General features: G+C 43.2%; 2 non-coding genes and 1 pseudogene across 2 annotated transcripts; all 3 read right to left on the bottom strand.

Annotated features, from left to right (window-relative positions):
* Positions 1-3704: 3704 nt before the first annotated feature.
* Positions 3705-4231, bottom strand: LOC136141343 (4-hydroxybenzoate polyprenyltransferase, mitochondrial pseudogene; annotated as a pseudogene).
* Positions 4232-9336: 5105 nt separating this feature from the next.
* Positions 9337-9443, bottom strand: LOC136141585 (U6 spliceosomal RNA). The gene has a single exon (XR_010657758.1). It is a non-coding gene; the product is annotated as a U6 spliceosomal RNA (small nuclear RNA).
* Positions 9444-18465: 9022 nt separating this feature from the next.
* Positions 18466-18538, bottom strand: TRNAG-CCC (transfer RNA glycine (anticodon CCC)). Its single transcript has one exon. It is a non-coding gene; the product is annotated as a tRNA-Gly (tRNA).
* Between the last annotated feature and the right edge of the window lie 816 nt (positions 18539-19354).

The following is a 19354-nucleotide window of genomic DNA, read 5'->3' as shown; positions in this document are numbered from 1 at the left end:
CCTGTAACAAGGGGGAGTGCCACGTGAAAAGAACTCTCTGGACTCAGGGTCAAATTGGGACTCTTCAGGGTTGGAAATGAAGGGGTCATTTGGGTCACTATGGCCATGGAAATAATAAACCCATTTGTGTTATTGAGACTTACAATAAGAAACAAATATTTGCTCTTCATCCCGATTTCTAGCACAGAGCTCCTAAGACTCTTAGAATTTCTGAAGTGATGAGAGTCATAAAGGTGTCTCTTTTATGTTAATGAGGTGACTTTTGGAACTCACCTAAGGTTGGGAGCTGGTTGCTGGAGAAGCCAATCATGTGATTAGAGGGATCTGACCTCCAGGGAGGTTGAATCAATCATGAAGCAACCATAAAACCCCAAAAGGACGGGGTTTGGAGAGCTTCTGGGCTGGTGAACACGTGGAGATTCAGGGGGAGTGGTACACCTGGAAAGAGCGTGTATCATCTGTGCCCTTCCCCATACCTTGCCCTGTGCATCTCTTCCATCTGGCTGTTCCTGAGTTATGTTCATTCATTCACTCATTTATTTATTTATTTATGGCTGCATTGGGTCTTCATTGCTGCATGTGGGCTTTCTCTAGTTGCGGCGAGCAGGGGCTACTCTTCATTGCAGTGCTCAGGTTTCTCATTATGGTGGCTTCTCTTGTTGTGGAGCACGGGCTCTAGGTGCGTGGGCTTCAGTAGTTGTGGTGTGCAGGCTCAGTAGTTGTGGCACACGGGCTTAGTTGCTCCGTGGCATGTGGGATCTACCTGGACCAGGGCTCGAACCTGTGTCCCCTGCATTGGCAGACGGATTCTTAACCACTGCACTGCCAGGGAAGCCCGGCAGGCGGATTCTTAACCACTGTGCCACCAGAGAAGTCCTCTGAGTTATATTCTTTTTTAAAAAATTTTATTTTATTAAAGTATAGTTGATTTACAATGATGTGTTTATTTCTACTGTATAGCCAAGTGATTCTGTTATACATATGTATATATATATATATATATATATATATATACACAAATTCTTGTTCATATTCTTTTTCATTATGGTTTATCACAGGATATTGAATATAGTTCCCTGTGCTATGCAGTAGGAACTTGTTTATGTATTCTCTATATAATGGTTTGCATCTGCTAATCCCAAACTCCCAGTCCATCCCTCCCCCCACCGCCTTGGCAACCACAAGTCTGTTCTCTGTGTCTGTGATTCGGCTTCTGTTTAGTAGATAAGTTCATTTGTGTCATATTTTAGATTTCATGTATAAGTGATATCATCTGGTATTTGTCTTTCTCTTTCTGACTGACTTCAGAAAGTAATCTCTAGGTCCGTCTACATTGCTGCAAATGGCATTATTTCATTCTTTTTTATGGCTGAGTAATATTCCATTGTATATATGTACCACACTTCTTTATCCGTTCATCTGTCAATGGACATTTAGGTTGTTTCCATGTCTTGGCTATCGTAAATAGTGCTGCAATGAACATTGGGGTGCATGTATCTTTTTGAAGTATGGTTCTCTCTGGATATATGCCCAGGAGTGGGGTTGCTGGATCATATGGCAACTATAGTTTTAGTTTTTTGAGGAACCTCCATACTGTTCTCCATAGTGGCTGTACCAATTTACATTCCCACCAACAGTGTAGGAGGGTTCCCTTTTCTCTACATCCTCTCCAGCATTTGTTATTTGTAGACTTTTTGATGATGGCCATTCTGACCCACGTGAGGTGGTACCTCATTGTAGTTTTTTTTTGTTTTTTATAAATTTATTTATTTATTTTTGGCTTAGTTGGGTCTTTGTTGCTAGGCGCGGGCTTCCTCTAGTTGTGGCGAGCAGTGGCCACTCCTTGGTGTGGTGGATGGGCTTCTCACTGCCGTGGCCTCTCCCGTTGTGGAGCACGGGCTCTAGGCATGTGGGCTTCAATAGTTGTGGCACACGGGCTCAGTATTTGTGGCTTACGGGCTCTAGAGCGCAGGCTTAGTAGCTGTGGCTCACGGGCTTAGTTGCTCCATGGCATGTGGGATCCTCCTGGACCAGGGACCGAACCCATGTACCCTGCATCGGCAGGTGGACTCTCAACCACTGCGCCACCAGGGAAGCCCCTCGTTGTAGTTTTGATTTGCATTTCTCTAATAATTAGTGATGTTGAGCATCTTTTCATGTGCCTGTTGGCTATATGTAAGTCTCCTTTGGAGAAATGTCTGTTTAGGTCTTCTGTCCATTTTTTGATTGGGTTGTTTGTTTTTGATATTGAGCTGTATGAACTGTATGAGCTGTTTGTATATTTTGGAAATTAAGCCCTTGTCGATCGCATCATTTGTAAATATTTTCTCCCATTCTGTGGGTTGTCTTTTCATTTTGTTTATAGTTTCCTTTGCTGTACAAAAGCTTGTAAGTTTAACTAGGTTCCATTTGTTTATTTTTGCTTTTATTTCTATTGCCTTGAGAGACTGACCTAAGAAAACGTTGCTACGATTTATGTCAGAAAATGTTTTGCCTCTGTTCTTTTCTAGAAGTTTTATAGTATCCAGTCTTACATTTAAGTCTTTAAGCCATTTCGAGTTTATTTTTGTGTATGATGTGAGAGAGTGTTCTAACTTCATTGATTTACATGTGGCTGTCCAGCTTTTCCAATACCACTTGCTGAAGAGACTGTCTTTTCTCCATTATGTATTCTTGCCTCCTTTGTTGCAGATTAATTGACTGTAGGTGTGTGGGTTTATTTCTGGGCTCTCAACTGACTACTGTTCTGTTTCACCTGACTTATATTCTTATATAATAAATCCAGTGAGTAAAAATGAGTTTCTGGAGTTCTGAGAGCCACTCTAGCAAATTAATTGAACCCAAGGAGGGGGTCGTGGGAACCTCTGATTTATAGCTGGTTGGTCAGAAGCACAGGTAACAACGTGGACCTGTGACTGGAGTGTGAAATGAGTCGGGGTGCTGTCTGGTAGGACTGAAGCCTTAAAATGCAGAATCTGAGGCTACCTCTGCTACCAAACTCGGGTCCAGCTGCCACTGCTTGAAAATCAATACTCAGGAGGCAAGTGTTAGGAGAAATGAAAAATGTTCCTTTTCCTAATGTTCCTAATCAGAAAGCTAGCATTCTGGAGAGAAGGCAGACTCGTGTCCCAAATCTAACTCTGAAGATTATGCTTGGCCATAGAAGTTTGTTGTTTTGTTTAACAGGTATAATAGGTAAAAATCTTTGTTTACTGATTTAAATTCTCTTAAAATATAAAAAATAGAATGGTTTCCTGAATTACAGCTTTTGGCCGTAAGTAAAGGTCAACACAGAGAACAATAAGCCCAAACTTTCTGTAGCAACTTTTACTTTCCCCTAAAAAGAGAGTCCATTTTCATACAGAGACATTCATTTAGATGAGACACACATTAGGTTTTTTCCGAAGTGCCCAAACTCACGTAATTCCTGTAACTGAGAATTATAATGAGAAGCATGCATTAACTTAAAAGTACTGCAGGCGATGGCAAATCCTGAAGAGTTCCCGGTTTCTGTGACAGGGTAAGAATTCGACTAGTACATACTTGAACTAAAATCCAGGCAAAAATGCTCTAAAACTTCATCTACTGGTTTGTAATTCATTAACATATTGTAAGACTGTTATTCAGATCCAGTTATGTGGTAATAAGACCTGAGAGAGTTTTGTAAAAGTTTATTTTAAAAATCCCCAGATAAACTCAATTTGCTAATTTTCCATTCTATGTTCTGTATTTTTCTTTGTTTCATCTGTCTCCTTTTCTTTCCACAAATTCCCAAGGACAATCCCTAAAAAAAAGTATTAGTCCTATTGTTCTGTTGGAGGTGAATTTATCCCAGCCCTCCTCAGGTCTGTGCATGTCCAGAGTGTAAATCTGGTGAGCCAGATGGGCTCCTGCTGCAGCAGCCGGAGCAGTGTAGTAGGGCACAGTCTGACCGTTGTTCGCTCCCACCAGGCTCAGTGCCCCCAGCATTGCCACACTGAAGCCACCGAGCCACTGCTTGGTATCTTCACAGAACAGCACTGCCGTGGACTTGAGCACGATCAGAGCATCGTCTGTCTTGTCCTGACGAGCATAGATTGTATCTTATATGAGTCCACATAATTCCAGAAAAATAAAGAGGGAGGCAAACAGATGGATCACAGGAGCCCTTGATAGCAGACCATCCAAGTAATGCTCCCCAATTAAAAGTCAACCCCAAGGCTAATAGAGACCAGTATGTAATTCTCTTCATTAGCGGGTAGGTGACGACAAGAAGTAGGGATGCTGCTCCAAGAGCTATACTGTAGTAATTCAGACACAGAAGAACACCTAGTGCCAAGTTCAGCTGTTCCCCGAGAAAAACAAAGGATTGAAAAGTTGAAATGTCTCCAGCAGCTATTGGGTGACTTGCTGTTCCTGGAACCTTTTTATCATAGTCCTGGTCCCACATGTCATTAATAGTACAGCCTGCTTCACGCAGCAGAACAGCTCCAGTGCCAGGGAGGGATAACACGTACCAATCCGGAAAACAACCTGGTTGGGCTGCCAAAGCAGTGCTCCGAGTACATGGCAGGTGCCGCAGCCAGATTCCGATGGGATTGTCCAACCGCATGAGAAACAGGTGGGGCTGCAGACGGTGGGGCACAGAATTCACGATCCCCGCCGCCGACAGGCTCAGCCGACGCCTGCCCGGCCCCAGCCCCGCCGAGGGCCGCCAGTCTCCCGTGTGGAGCTCGCGGGCCGCGTGCGCCAAGGCCAGGGAGCGGCCGTGTGAGCCCCATAGCCACGCCTGTGTCCTGGCCCGTGAGCCCCATGCCTCCCGCGCCCAGCATCGGCCATGGAAGTTTTTAAAGGGAAAAGGGGAACTGGTCTCAGTTATTCATTGAAATAGGGGATCAGACTTGTCACCATCTCCCACTGCATGCAGGCTTGTCGACCTTTCTTTAGATGCTATCTTGTTCACACAGTTTGAGAGATTACTGAAGGGGAAGCTAGGGAGGAGATCTGGTCATCTGTTAACTACTTATTCTTCCTTTCTACTTCTTTGATCTATGGAAAGAACCAACAGGTTAGGCATGGTATTGTGTGATCAAAAGTTAGGAAAGTTGGTGGGGCTTCCCTGGTGGCGCAGTGGTTGAGAGTCCACCTGCCGATGTAGGGGATGTGGGTTCGTGCCCCGGTCCAGGAGGATCCCGCATGCCGCGGAGTGGCTGGGCCCGTGAGCCATGGCTGCTGGGCCTGCGCGTCCGGAGCCTGTGCTCCGCAACGGGAGAGGCCACGGCAGTGAGAGGCCCGCGTACCGCAAAAAAAAAAGGAAAGTTGGAAGCGCAGTGGTTAAGAATCCACCTGCCAATGCAGAGGACATGGGTTCCAGCCCTGGTCCGGGAAGATCCCACATGCCGCAGAGCAACTAAGCCTGTGCACCACAACTACTGAGCCCACGTGCCACAACTACTGAACCTGTGTGCCTAGAGTCCATGCTCTGCAACAAGAGAAGCCACCGCAATGAGAAGCCCGTGCACCACAACAAAGAGAATCCCCCACTCACCACAACAAAGAGTATCCCCCACTCACCACAACTAGATAAATCCCGCGTGCAGCAATGAAGATGCAACGCAGCCAAAAATAAATAAACAAAATAAATAAATTTATTTAAAAAAAAACAAAGTTAGGAAAGGTGTGCTTGGGCCGGAGATGAGTAGAGCATGGGGGTGCCTGGCTTAAGGTTAGTTAGAATATAGCTTAGCTAAAGTGACAAGACAAAAGGGGCCTCCTGCAGAGAGCTCTTTACTGCCAAGAGCTCTTTCCTGACAAAAGCTGCTTACATCTCCAGGTAGACGGCCTCAGAATGGAGTTGTTTGGTGTGGGGGAAATCTCCTCACACATACGATGAAAACTGGGTTCAAATTCAGGGACCCCCAGGGGCCTGCAGCCAGAGACCCTGGGACCTGGATCCACCCACCAGCAATCCAGCGCTAGACCCAGGACCCCCTGGGCCTCAGCCCCACCCACCAGTGGGCCGACACCAGCTCTGGGACCCCTGCAGCCAGAGATCCCAGGACCTGACTCTGTATGCTGGTGGGCTAGTACTGGCCCCAGGACTTGGTTTCACCCACTGGTGGGTGGGCACCAGCCCCAGGATCACTGCAGCTCTGCAGCTGGCCTTGTCAGGACCCAACTAACACACCAGCCCCAGGGCTCCTTGGGCCCCAGCTGTGCCCACCAGCAAGCCAACAGCAGCTCTGAGACACCTTGCACTCCTCAGCCAGCCACTCCAGTTTCCAGCCCCACTCACCAGTGGGCCAAGTCCAGCTTTGGGACATCCCGGAACCTGCAGTCAGCCATGTCGGGAACTGACCCTAACCGCCAGAAGGGTGGCAATGGACCTGGGAGCCCCAGCCCCACAGCTACTCACCCTAGAACCTCATTCTGCCCACCAGTGGGCCAGCAGTAGCCCTGGGACCCCCCACCCCCAGGCTTCCACCGCCAGCTGCCTGTGACCCAGCCCTGGGAACCATGGCTGGCAGCCTCTGCACAAGGAGGACCTGGCAACCAACTGGACCAGGGGCCAGCCACGCCTAGCAGACCACCCACATAGTCAACCCACCACAACAGAAGGACCCACGCAGCCCTCGTGGACATAGGGGCACCCCTAGGGCACATAACTCTGGTGACCAGAGGGGAGTGTGCTGCTGGGAGGCTTAGGACATCTCCTACAAAAGGCCACATCTCCAAGGTCAGGAAATAATACCAATGTACCAGATACACAGAAATAAAAACAGCAAAATGATGTGGCAAGAGGAACATGTTCCAAACAAAGGAACAGGATAAAACCCCAGAAGAAGAACTAAAAAAAGGCTTGCACACCGCAATGAAGAGTAGCCCCCACCTGCTACAACCAGAGAAAGCCCACGTGCAGCAACGAAGACCCAATGCGGCCAACAACAACAACAACAAAGTTCAAGGTAAGTATCATAAAGATGATCAAAGAACTCGAGAGATGAATGGATGAAAACAGTGAAAAGTTTAACAGAGAGTTAAACAAAGAGCCTTTATACTTATAAAGAAGAACCAAACAGAGCTAAAGAATACAATAACTGAAATAAAAATACACTAGAAGGAACAAAAGTAGATTAGATGACAGAGGAACAGATCAGTGAGCTGGAAGACAGTAATGGAAATCACTGAAGCTGAACAGAAAAAATAAAAAGAAGTGAGGACAGTTTTAAGAGAATTTGGGACAACATCAAGCATGCTAAAATTCACATGATAGAGATCCCAGAAGGAGAAGAGAGAGAGAAAGGGACCGAGAATGTGTTTGAAGATAGAGTAACTGAAAACTTTCCTAACCTGGGAAAGGAAACAGACATTCAGGTCCAAGAAGCACAGAGAGTCCCAAACAGAATCAAGCCAAAGAGAATCACATCAAGACACACTGTAATTAAAATGGCAAAAATTAAAAACAGAGAATCTGGGCTTCCCTGGTGGCACAGTGGTTGAGAATCTGCCTGCCAATGCAGGGGACATGGGTTCGAGCCCTGGTCTGGGAAGATCCCACATGCTGCGGAGCAACTAGGCCCGTGCGCCACAACTACTGAGCCTGCACGTCTGGAGCCTGTGCTCCGCAACAAGAGAGGCCGCGACAGTGAGAGGCCTGTGCACTGCGATGAAGAGTGGCCCCCACTCGCCGCGACTACAGAAAGTCCTCGCACAGAAACGAAGACCCAACACAGCCAAAAATAAATAAATAAATTACAAAAAAACAAACGAAAAAAAAACAGAGAATCTTAAAAGCAGCAAGGGAAAAGCAACAAGTTATGTACAAGGGAACTCCCAGAAAGCTATCAGCTGACTTTCCAGCTGATTGGAGGCAGGAAAAAGGTGAAGTACTGGCTGCTCTGTACAGGCATATCTGAGTTACATGCTTCTTCAGGGGTGCATGTTCAGAAAATGGTGGTGTTAGCATGATCTGAGGGTGGAGATTTTGGCCCTGACATCAAAAAGTCATCCATTGGACACTTGTGCAGGCCCAGCAGGAGGGTCCATGGTGCCAGTCAGTTTGAACTTGGCAAGACTAACTCCATGTTCCTGAAAAACAAACTAACCATTACTATAGTGACCCTTGTATCACAGGTGTTATCTGTTGGGGGTGGTTAAAGGAGTCTTACCATAAGCTATGTGTCTAAGCTATGTGAAGCTTGGAGGGTATACAATTTGCAGGAACATTTAAGACAAGCTTGATTGGTAAGGGCAGGTTATGGGATGTTACCAAACAAGTTAGAGTTTAAGGGATCGAACTCTTGACTGCCCTCGGTTTCCACCTCACTGTGGTAGACATTTTCATATGAAATCCTGGTGGACTGGATACTTATTAATAACTAAATGGGATTCTAGTAATGTGCCAGTATCTTTTGACTTTTAAGATTGTTTTGTTATAAAGGATTCATGTTTGAAGACCAAGGGCTGGACTGTGTGAAAGGAAAAGCAAAATGGAGTTGCCATTGCTAAGAGAGCCTGGAGGCCATTAAGGAAATGTGGCTTATACACATCTCAGCCTGGATGGAATCTGACCTTTTGACCACTTACTGTCCTAATGGAGTCATTCAGAACATCTGCCAGAAACTCAAGATACTTATCAGACCCTTACCCTAAAATAACTCATGATAGCCTATCTACTTACTGGACCCTACCCTAAAATAACTTGTGATTCCTTAAGGACAAATGTTTTCCAACTTGTGTCAGAGTTGATCACAATTCTTGCCAGGCACCTTTTAACTTTGTGGCTTTTTGCCTCTGTAAGCTGTGACTCTGCCTGGAAACACTCTTTTGGTTTTGCTTGAATCTGTGTCTCCTGAATTGCAATTCTTAGGACGCCCAGTCAACTCGTTTCTTATTTGCAGCCTCCTGCACTATTTCTTGGTTGACAACTGTGAAACTGTGATTTATAATAAAGAAATATTTGATCCTCATCCCCATTTCTGGCACAGAGCTCCTAAGACTTTTTTGTTGTTCTTGTTGTTTTTTAAAAAATTAAAGTGTAGTTGATTTAGTGATACAATATGTTAGTTTCAGTTGTACAGCACAGTGATTATATATATATATATATGTACTTCTTCAGATTCTCTTCCCTTATAGATTATTACAAAATATTGAGTATAGCTCCCTGTGCTATACAGTAGGTCCTTGTTGTTTATTTTATTTTATTTATTTTTTTGCAGTTCTATAATTTTATTTGACAATCAGCAGTTAGTGTTCATCCACATTAACTGTAGATTTTTCAAAGTGGTGACAGGAACATAGGTAACCAACATATAGAGCTCGTTTGGTGAATCTTCATCTTCATTATGTTTTCTGAACAAAAATATCAAACACTTCATGAATTTGTGGGTCTTCCTTGTGCAGGGGCCATGCTAATCTTCTCTGTATCCTTCCAATTTTAATATATGTGTTGCCAAGGCGAGCACTCTGCTTTATATATAGCAGTGTGTATATGTTAATCCCAACCTCCTAATTTATCCCTCCACCCCACCTCCCTTTCCCCTTTGGTAACCATAAGATTGTTTTCCATGTCTGTGAGTCTCTGTTTTGGAAATAAGTTCATTTGTATTATTATTATTTTTTTTAGATTCCACATATAAGTGATATCATATATATATATTTTAACATCTTTATTGGAGTATAATTGCTTTAAAATGGTGTGTTAGTTTCTGCTTTATAACAAAGTGAATCAGCTATACAGATGTACATATATCCCCATAGCTCCTCCCTCTTGCGTCTCCCTCCCACCCTGCCTATCCCACCCCTCTAGGTGGTCACAAAGCACTGAGCTGATCTCCCTGTGCTATGCGACTGCTTCCCACAAGCTATCTGTTTTACATTTGGTAGTGTGTATAAGTCCATGCCACTCTCTCACTTCGTCCCAGCTTACCCTTACCCCTCCCCAGTCTTCAAGTCCGTTCTCTACGTCTGTGTCTTTATTCCTGTCCTGCCCCTAGGTTCTTGATAACCCTTTTTTTTTTCAGATTCCATATATATGTGTTAGCATACGGTATTTGTTTTTCTCTTTCTGACTTACTTCACTCTGTATGACAGACTCTAGGTCCATCTACCTCACTACAGATAACTCAATTTCGTTTCTTTTTATGGCTGAGGAATATTCCATTGTATATATGTGCCACATCTTCTTTATCCATTCATCTGTGGATGGACACTTAGGTTGCTTCCATCTCCTGGCTATTGTAAATAGAGCTGCAGTGAACATTGTGGTACATGACTCTTTTTGAATTATGGTTTTCTCAGGGTATATGCCCAGTGTTGGGATTGCTGGGTCGTATGGTAGTTCTGTTTTTAGTTTTTTGAGGAACCTCCATACTGTTCTCCGTAGTGGCTGTATCAATTTACATTCCCACCAACAGTGCAAGAGGGTTCCCTTTTCTTCACACCCTCTCCAGCATTTATTGTTTGCAGATTTTTTGATGATGGCCATTCTGACCTGTGTGAGGTGATACCTCATTATAGTTTTGATTTGCATTTCTCTAATGGTTAGTGTTGTTGGGCATCCTTTCACATGTTTGTTGGCAATCTGTATATCTTCTTTGGAGAAATGTCTGTTTAGGTCTTCTGCCCATTTTTGGATTGGGTTGTTTGTTTTTTTGATATTGAGCTGCATGAGTTGCTTGTATATTTTGGAGATTAATCCTTTGTCAGTTGCTTCGTTTGCAAATATTTTCTCCCATTCTGAGGTTTTTGTCTTGTTATTGGTTTCCTTTGCTGTGCAAAAGCTTTTAAGTTTCATTAGGTCCCATTTGTTTATTTTTGTTTTTATTTCCATTTCTCTAGGAGGTGGGTCAAAAAGGATCTTGCTGTGATTTATGTCACAGAGTGTTCTGCCTATGTTTTCCTCTAGGAGTTTTATAGTGTCTGGCCTTACATTTAGGTCTTTAATCCATTTTGAGTTTATATTTGAGTATGGTGTTAGGGAGTGTTCTAATTTCATTCTTTTACATGTATCTGTCCAGTTTTCCCAGCGCCACTTATTGAAGAGGCTGTCTTTCCTTAGTTTTTTTTTTGGCCATGGCTCACGGGCCTAGCTGCTCTGTGGCATGTGGGATCTTCCCGGACCGGGGCATGAACCTGCATCCCCTGCATCGGCAGGCAGACTCTCAACCACTGTGCCACCAGGGAAGCCCTGTCTTTTCTCCATTGTATATCCTTGCTTCCTTTATCAAAAATAAGGTGACCATATGTGCATGGGTTTATCTCTGGGCTTTCTATCCTGTTCCATTGGTCTATATTTCTGCTTTTATGCCAGTACCATACTATCTTGATTACTGTAGCTTTGTAGTATAGTCTGATGTCTGGGAGCCTGATTCCTCCAGCTCCGTTTTTCTTTCTCAAGATTGCTTAGGCTATTCGGGATCTTTTGTGTTTCTATACAAATTGTGAAATTTTTTGTTCTAGTTCTGTGAAAAATGCCATTGGTAGTTGGATAGGGATTGCATTGAACTGTAGATTGCTTTGGGTAGTATAGTCATTCTCACAATGTTGATTCTTCCAATCCAAGAACATGGTATATCTCTCCATCTGTTTGTATCATCTTTAATTTCTTTCATCAGTGTCATAGTTTTCTGCATACAGGTCTTTTGTCTCCTTAGGTAGGTTTATTTTTAGGTATTTTATTCTTTTTGTTGCAATGGTAAATGTGGGTGTTTCCTTAATTTCTGTTTCAGAGTTTTCATCATTAGTGTTTAGGAATGCAAGAGATTTCTGTGCATTAATTTTGTATCCTGCTACTTTACCAAATTCACTGATTAGCTCTAGTAGTTTTCTGGTAGCATCTTTAGGATTCCCTATATATGGTATCATGTCATCTGCAAACAGTGACAGCTTTACTTCTTCTTTTCCGATTTGGATTCCTTTTATTTCTTTTTCTTCTCTGATTGCTGTGGCTAAAACTTCCAAAACTGTGTTGAATAATAGTGGTGAGAGTGGGCAACCTTGTCTTGTTCCTGATCTTACTGGAAATGGTTTCAGTTTTTTACCATTGAGAACGATGTTGGCTGTGGGTTTGTCATATATGGCCTTTATTATGTTGAGGAAAGTTCCCTCTATGCCTACTTTCTGCAGGGTTTTTATCATAAATGGGTGTTGAATTTTGTCAAAAGCTTTTTCTGCATCTATTGAGATGATCATATGGTTTTTATTGTTCAATTTGTTAATAGGGTGTATCACATTTATTGATTTGCATATATTGAAGAATCCTTGCATTCCTGGGATAAACCCCACTTGATCATGGTGTGTGATCCTTTTAATGTGCTGTTGGATTCTGTTTGCTAGTATTTTATTGAGGAATTTTACATCTATGTTCATCAGTGATATTGGCCTGTAGTTTTCTTTCTTTGTGAAATCTTTGTCTGGTTTTGGTATCAGGGTGATGGTGGCCTTGTAGAATGAGTTTGGGAGTGTTCCTCCCTCTGCTATATTTTGGAGGAGTTTGAGAAGGATAGGTGTTAGCTCTTCTATAAATGTTTGATAGAATTCACCTGTGAAGCCATCTGGTCCTGAGGTTTTGTTTGTTGGAAGATTTTTTTTTTTTTTTTTTTTAAACATCTTTATTGGGGTATAATTGCTTTACAATGGTGTGTTAGTTTCTGCTTTACAACAAAGTGAATCAGCTATACATATACATATGTTCCCATATGTCTTCCCTCTTGCGTCTCCCTCCCTCCCACTCTCCCCATCCCACCCTTCCAGGCTGTCACAAAGCACCGAGCTAATATCCCTGTGCCTTGCGGCTGCTTGTTGGAAGATTTTTAATCACAGTCTCAGTGTCAGTGCTTGTGATTGGTCTGTTTATATTTTCTGTTTCTTCCTGGTTCAGTCTTGGAAGGTTGTGCTTTTCTAAGAATTTGTCCATTTCTTCCAGGTTGTCCATTTTATTGGCATATAGTTGCTTGTAGTAATCTCTCAGGATCCTTTGTATTTCTGCAGTGCCAGTTGTTACTCAGTTGTCTATTTGAGATGTTTCTTGTTCATTAAGGTAGAACTGTATTGCTATAAACTTCCCTCTTAGAACTGCTTTTGCTGCATCTGATAGGTTTTGGGTCATCATGTTTTCATTGTCATTTGTTTCTAGGTATTTTTTGATTTCCTCTTTGATTTCTTCAGTGATCTCTTGGTTATTAAGTAGTGTATTGTTTAGCCTCCATGTGTTTGTATTTTTTACAGATTTTTTTCCTGTAATTGATATCTAGTCTCATAGCATTGTGGTCGGAAAAGATAATTTATATGATTTTAATTTTCTTAAATTAATCAAGGCTTGATTTGTGATCCAAGATATGATCTATCCTGGAGAATGTTCCATGAGAAGAAAGTGTATTCTGTTGTTTTCGGATGGAATGTTCTATAAATATCAATTAAGTCCATCTTGTTTAATGTATCATTTAAAGCTTGTGTTTCCTTATTTATTTTCATTTTGGATGATCTGTCCATTCATGAAAGTGGGGTGTTAAAGTCCCCAACTATGATTGTGTTACTGTCAATTTCCCCTTTTATGGCTGTTAGCATTTGCCTTATGTATTGAGGTGCTCCAATGTTGAGTGCATAAATATTTACAATTGTTATATCTTCTTCTTGGATTGATCTCTTGATCATTATGTAGTGTCCTTTTTTTTTTTTTCAATACGCAGGTCTCTTACTGTTGTGGCCTCTCCTGTTGCGGAGCACAGGTTCTGGACTTGCAGGCTCAGTGGCCATGGCTCATGGGCCTAGCCTCTCCGCAACATGTGGGATCTTCCCGGACCAGGGCACAAACCCGTGTCTCCTGCATCGGCAGGCAGACTCTCAACCACTATGCCACCAGGGAAGCCCTGTAGTGTCCTTCTTTATCTCTTGTAATAGTCTTTATTTTAAAGTCTATTTGTCTGATATGAGAATTGCTACTCCAGCTTTCTTTTGATTTCCATTTGCATGGAACATCTGTTTCCATCCCCTCACTTTCAGTCTGTATGTGTCCCTAGGTCTGAAGTGGGTCTCTTGTAGACATATATATGGGTCTTGTTTTTGTATCCATTCAGCCAGTCTATGTCTTTTGGTTGGAGCACTTAATTCATTTACATTTAAGGTAATTATCGATATGTATGTTCCTATGACCATTTTCTTAATTGTTTTGTGTTTGTTATTGTAGGCCTTTTCCTTCTCTTGTGTTTCCTGCCTAGAGAAGTTCCTTTAGCATTTGTTGTAAAGCTGGTTTGGTGGTGCTGAATTCTCTTAGCTTTTGCTTGTCTGTAAAGGTTTTAATTTCCCTGTCGAATCTGAATGAGATCCTTGCTGGGTAGAGTAATCTTGGTTGTAGGTCTTTCCCTTTCATCACTTTAAATATGTCCTGCCACTCCCTTCTGGCTTGCAGAGTTTTTCCTGAAAGATCAGCTGTTAACCTTATGGGAATTCCCTTATATGTTATTTGTTGTTTTTCGCTTGCTGCTTTTAATATTTTTTCATTGTATTTAATTTTTGATAGTTTGATTAACATGTGTCTTGGTGTGTTTCTCCTTGGATTTATCCCGTATGGGACTCTCTGTGCTTCCTGGGCTTGATTAACTATTTCCTTTCCCTCAGCCCCTTTCTTTTTCTCTTCTTCTTCTGGGACCCCTATCATTCGAATGTTGGTGCATTTAATGTTGTTCCAGAGGTCTCTGAGTCTGTCCTCAATTGTTTTCATTCTTTTTTCTTTATTCTGATCTGCAGTAGTTATTTCCAGTATTTTATCTTCCAGGTCACTTATCCGTTCTTCTGCCTGTTATTCTGCTATTGATTCCTTCTAGAGAATTTTTAATTTCATTTATTGTGTTGTTCATCTTTGTTTGTTTGGTCTTTAGTTCTTCTAGGTACTTGTTAAACGTTTCTTGTGTTTTCTCCATTCTATTTCCAAGATCGGATCATCTTTACTAATATTACTCTGAATTCTTTTTCAGGTAGACTGCCTATTTCCTCTTCATTTGTTTGGTCTGGTGGGTTTTTACCTTGCTCCTTCATCTGCCATGTGTTTCTCTGTCTTCTCATTTTGCTTAACTTACTGTGTTAGGGGTCTCCTTTTCACAAGCTGCAAGTTCGTAGTTGTTGTTGTTTTTGGTGTCTGTCCCCAGTGACTAATGTTGGTTCAGTGGGTTGTGTACGCTTCCTGGTAGAGGGGACTAGTGCCTATGTTCTGGTGGATGAAGCTGGATCTTGTCTTTCTGCTGGGCAGGTCTGCGTCCGGTGGTGTGTTTTGGGGTGTCTGTGACCTTATTGTGATTTTAGGCAGCTGTCTGCTAATCAGTGGGGTTGTGTTCCTGTCTTGCTAGTTTTCTGGCATAGGTTGCCCAACACTGTAGCCTGCTGGTCTTTGAGTGGAGCTGGGTTTAGCGTTGTGATGGAGATCTCTGGGAGAGCTTTTTCTGTTTGATATTATGTGGAGCTGGGAGGTCTCTGGTGGACCACTGTCCTGAATTCGGCTCTCCCACCTCAGAGGCACAGGCCTGACACCCAGGCAGAGCACTTAGAGCCTGTCAGCCACACGGCTCAGAAGAAAAGGGAGAAAAGAAAGAGGGAAAGGGAGAAAGGGAGAAAGAGAGAAAGAATTAAGTAAAGTTATTAAAGTAAAACATAAAAAATAATTATTAAAAATTAAAATTAAAAGGTAATTTAAAAATTTTTAAAAATAGAAAGAAGAGGGACTTCCCTGGTGGCGTGGTGGTTGAGAGTCCGCCTGCCGATGCAGGGGACACGGGTTCGTGCCCTGGTCCGGGAAGATCCCACATGCTGCAGAGCAGCTGGGCCCGTGAGCCATGGCCGCTGAGCCTGCGTGTCCGGAGTCTGTGCTCCACAACGGGAGGGGCCACAACAGTGAGAGGCCCGCATACCGCAAAAAAAAAAAAAAAAGAAGGAAAGAAAGAAGAGAGCAACCAAACCAGAAAACAAATCCACTAATGATAACAAGCGTTTAAAAATATACTATAAAAAAGAACGGACAGACAGAACCCTAGGACAGTTGGTAAAAGTGAAGCTATACAGACAAAATCACACAAAGAAGCATACACATACACATACACATTCACAAAAAGAGAGAAAAAAAAATATATATCATTGCTCCCAAAGTCCATCATATCAATTTTGGGATGATTCGTTGTCTATTCAGGTATTCCACAGATGCAGGGTACGTCAGGTTGATTGTGGCGGTTTAATCTGCTGCTCCTGAGGCTGCCTGGAGAGATTTCCCTTTCTCTTCCTTGTTTGCACAGCTCCTGGGGTTCAGCTTTGGATTCGGCCCCGCCTCTGCGTGTAGGTCTCCTGAGGGCATCTGTTCTTCTCTCAGACAAGACGGGGTTAAAGTAGTAGCTGATTAGGGGGCTCTGGCTGACTCAGGCCAGGGGGAGGGAGGGGTGCGGATGCGGGGCGAGCCTGTGGCGGCAGAGGCCGGCGTGACGTTGCACCAGCCTGAGGCGCGCTGTGTGTTCTCCCGGGGAAGTTGTCCTTGGATCACGCGATCCTGGCAGTGGCAGGCTGCACAGGCTCCCAGGAAGGGAGGTGTGGATAGTGACCTGTGCTTGCACACAGGCTTCTTGGTGGCTGCGGCAGCAGCCTTAGCATCTCATGCCGGTCTCTGGGGTCCGCGCTGATAGCCACGGCTCTCGCCCGTCTCTGGAGCCCATTTAGGCAGTGCTCTGAATCCCCTCTCCTCGAGCACCCCAAGACAATGGTCTCTTGCCTCTTAGGCAGGTCCAGACCTTTTCCCAGACTCCCTCCTGGCTAGCTGTGGCACACTAGCCCCCTTTAGGCTGTGTTCACGCTGCCGGTCCTCTTCCTGGGATCTGACCTCTGAAGCCCGAGCCTCAGCTCCCAGCCCCGCCTGCCCCGGCGGGTGAGCAGACAAGCCTCTCGGGCTGGTGAGTGCTGGTCGGCACCGATCCTCTGTGCGGGCATCTCTCCGCTTTGCCCTCCGCACCCCTGTTGCTGTGCTCTCCTCCGTGGCTCTGAAGCTTCCCCCCTCCGCTACCTGCAGTCTCCGCCCGTGAACGGGCTTCCTAGGGTGTGGAAACCTTTCCTCCTTCACAGCTCCCTCCCACTGGTGCAGGTCCTGTCCCTATTCTTTTGTCTCTGTTTTTTCTTTTTTCTTTTGCCCTACCCAGGTACGTGGGGGAGTTTCTTGCCTTTTGGGAAGTCTGAGGTCTTCTGCCAGCATTCAGTAGGTATCCTGTGGAGTTGTTCCACATGTAGATGTTTTTCTGATGTATTTGTGCGGAGGAAGGTGATCTCCACATCTTACTCTTCCGCCATCTTGAAGGTCTCTCATATGATATTTATCTTTCATTATTTGGGTTACTTAGTATGATAATTTAAAAAAATTATTTATGTACGTATATATGTATGTATTTATTTTGGCTGCACCGGGTCTTAGTTGTGGCGCACAGGATGTTTATTGTGGCATGTGGTCTTCTTAGTTGTGGCATGCAGACTTCTAAGTTGCAGCATGCATGTGGAACCTAGTTCCTTGACCAGGGATCGAACCTGGGCCTCCTGCATTGAGAGCACAGAGTCTTACCACTGGACCACCAGGGAAGTCCCTGTATGATAATTTCTAGGTCCATCCATGTTGACGCAAATGGCATTACTTCATTCTTTTTAATGGCTGGGTAATGTTCCGTTGTATATATGTATACCACATCTTCTTTATCCATTCATCTGTCAATGCCCAGGAGTGGGACTGCTGGATCACATTTAGTTTTTTAAGGAACCTCCATACTGTTATCCATATGGTTGTACCAATTTACATTCTCACCAACAGTGTAGGATGGTTCCCTGTTTCCACACCCTCTCTAGCATTTATTGTTTGTAGATTTTTAAATGATGGCCATCCTGACTGGTGTGAGGTGATATGTCATTGTAGTTTTGATTTGCATTTCTCTGATAATTAGCGATGTTGAGCATCTTTTCATCTGCTTTTTGACCATCTGTATGTCTTCTTTGGAGAAATATCTATTTAGATCTTTCACCCATTTTTTGATTGGGTTGTTTGTTTTGTTGATGTTGAGCTGCATGAGCTGTTTATGTATTTCGGAGATTAATCGCTTGTTGGTTGCTTCATTTGCAAATATTTTCTCCCATTCTGCGGGTTCTTTTTTCATTTTGTTTATGGTTTCCCTTGCTGTACAAAAGTTGTTGTTTTTTTAAAATAAATAAATAATAATTTTTAAAAACTAATTTGGCTGCTCTGGGTCTTAGTTGCAGCACACAGGAAGATCTTTGTTGCTGCATGTGGGATCTTTTAGTTGCGGCATGCAGGATCTTTTTAGTTGCAGCATGCAGGATCTTTTTAGTTGCGGCATGCAGGATCTTTTCAGTTGCAGCATGCGGGATCTTTTTAGTTGCGGCATGAGGAACTTTTGCTTGAGGCATGCAGGATCTTTAGTTGCAGCATGCAAACTCTTAGTTGGGGCATGTAGGATCTAGTTCCCTGGCCAGGGATTGAACCTGGGCCCCCTGCATTGGGAGTGCAAAGTCTTAGCCACTGGACCACCAGGGAAATCCCTGTGCAAAAGTTTTAAGTTTAATTAGGTCCCATTTGTTTATTGTTGTTTTTATTTTCATTCCTCTAGGAGGTGGATCTAAAAAAGTATTGCTGTGATTTATGTCAGAGAGTGTTCTGCCTATGTTTTCCTATAAGAGTTTCATAGTATCTGGCCTTACGTTTAGGTCTTTAATCAACTTTGAGTTTGTTTTTGTGTATGGTGTTAGGGAGTGTTCTAATTTCATTCTTTTACATGTAGCTGTCCAGCTTTCCCAGCGCCACTTATTGAAGAGCCTGTATTTTGTCCATTGTATATTCTTGCCTCCTTTGTCATAGATTAGTTGACCATAGGTGCATGGGTTTATCTGGAGTTCCTATCCTGTTCCATTGATTTATATTTGTTTTTGTGCCAGTACCATACTGGTTTGATTACTATAGCTTTGTAGTAATGTCTCAAGTCAGGCAGCCTGATTCCTTCAGCTCTGTTTTTCTTTCTCAAGATTGCTTTCGCTATTCAGGGTCTTTTGTTTCCATACAAATTGTAAAATTTTCTGTTCTAATTCTGTAAAAAATGCCATTGGTAATTTGATAGGGATTGCGTTGAATCTGTAGATTGCTTTGTGTAATATAGTCAATTTGACAATATTGATTCTTCTAATCCAAGAACAAGTTCTATGTCTACGTCTGTTTCTGTCATCTTTGATTTCTTTCATTAGCATCTTATAGTTTTCAGAGTACAGGTCTTTTGCCTCCTTAGATAGGTTTATTTCTAGGTATTTTATTCTTTTTGATGAGATGGTAAATGGAATCGTTTCCTTAACTTTTCTGATC

This window comes from Phocoena phocoena, chromosome 20 (genome assembly GCF_963924675.1).
Source record: "Phocoena phocoena chromosome 20, mPhoPho1.1, whole genome shotgun sequence".
NCBI classification, from domain to species: Eukaryota; Metazoa; Chordata; class Mammalia; order Artiodactyla; family Phocoenidae; genus Phocoena; species Phocoena phocoena.
Note: the sequence above shows the minus strand (reverse complement) of the source record. Positions and strands in the feature narration are given on the sequence as shown.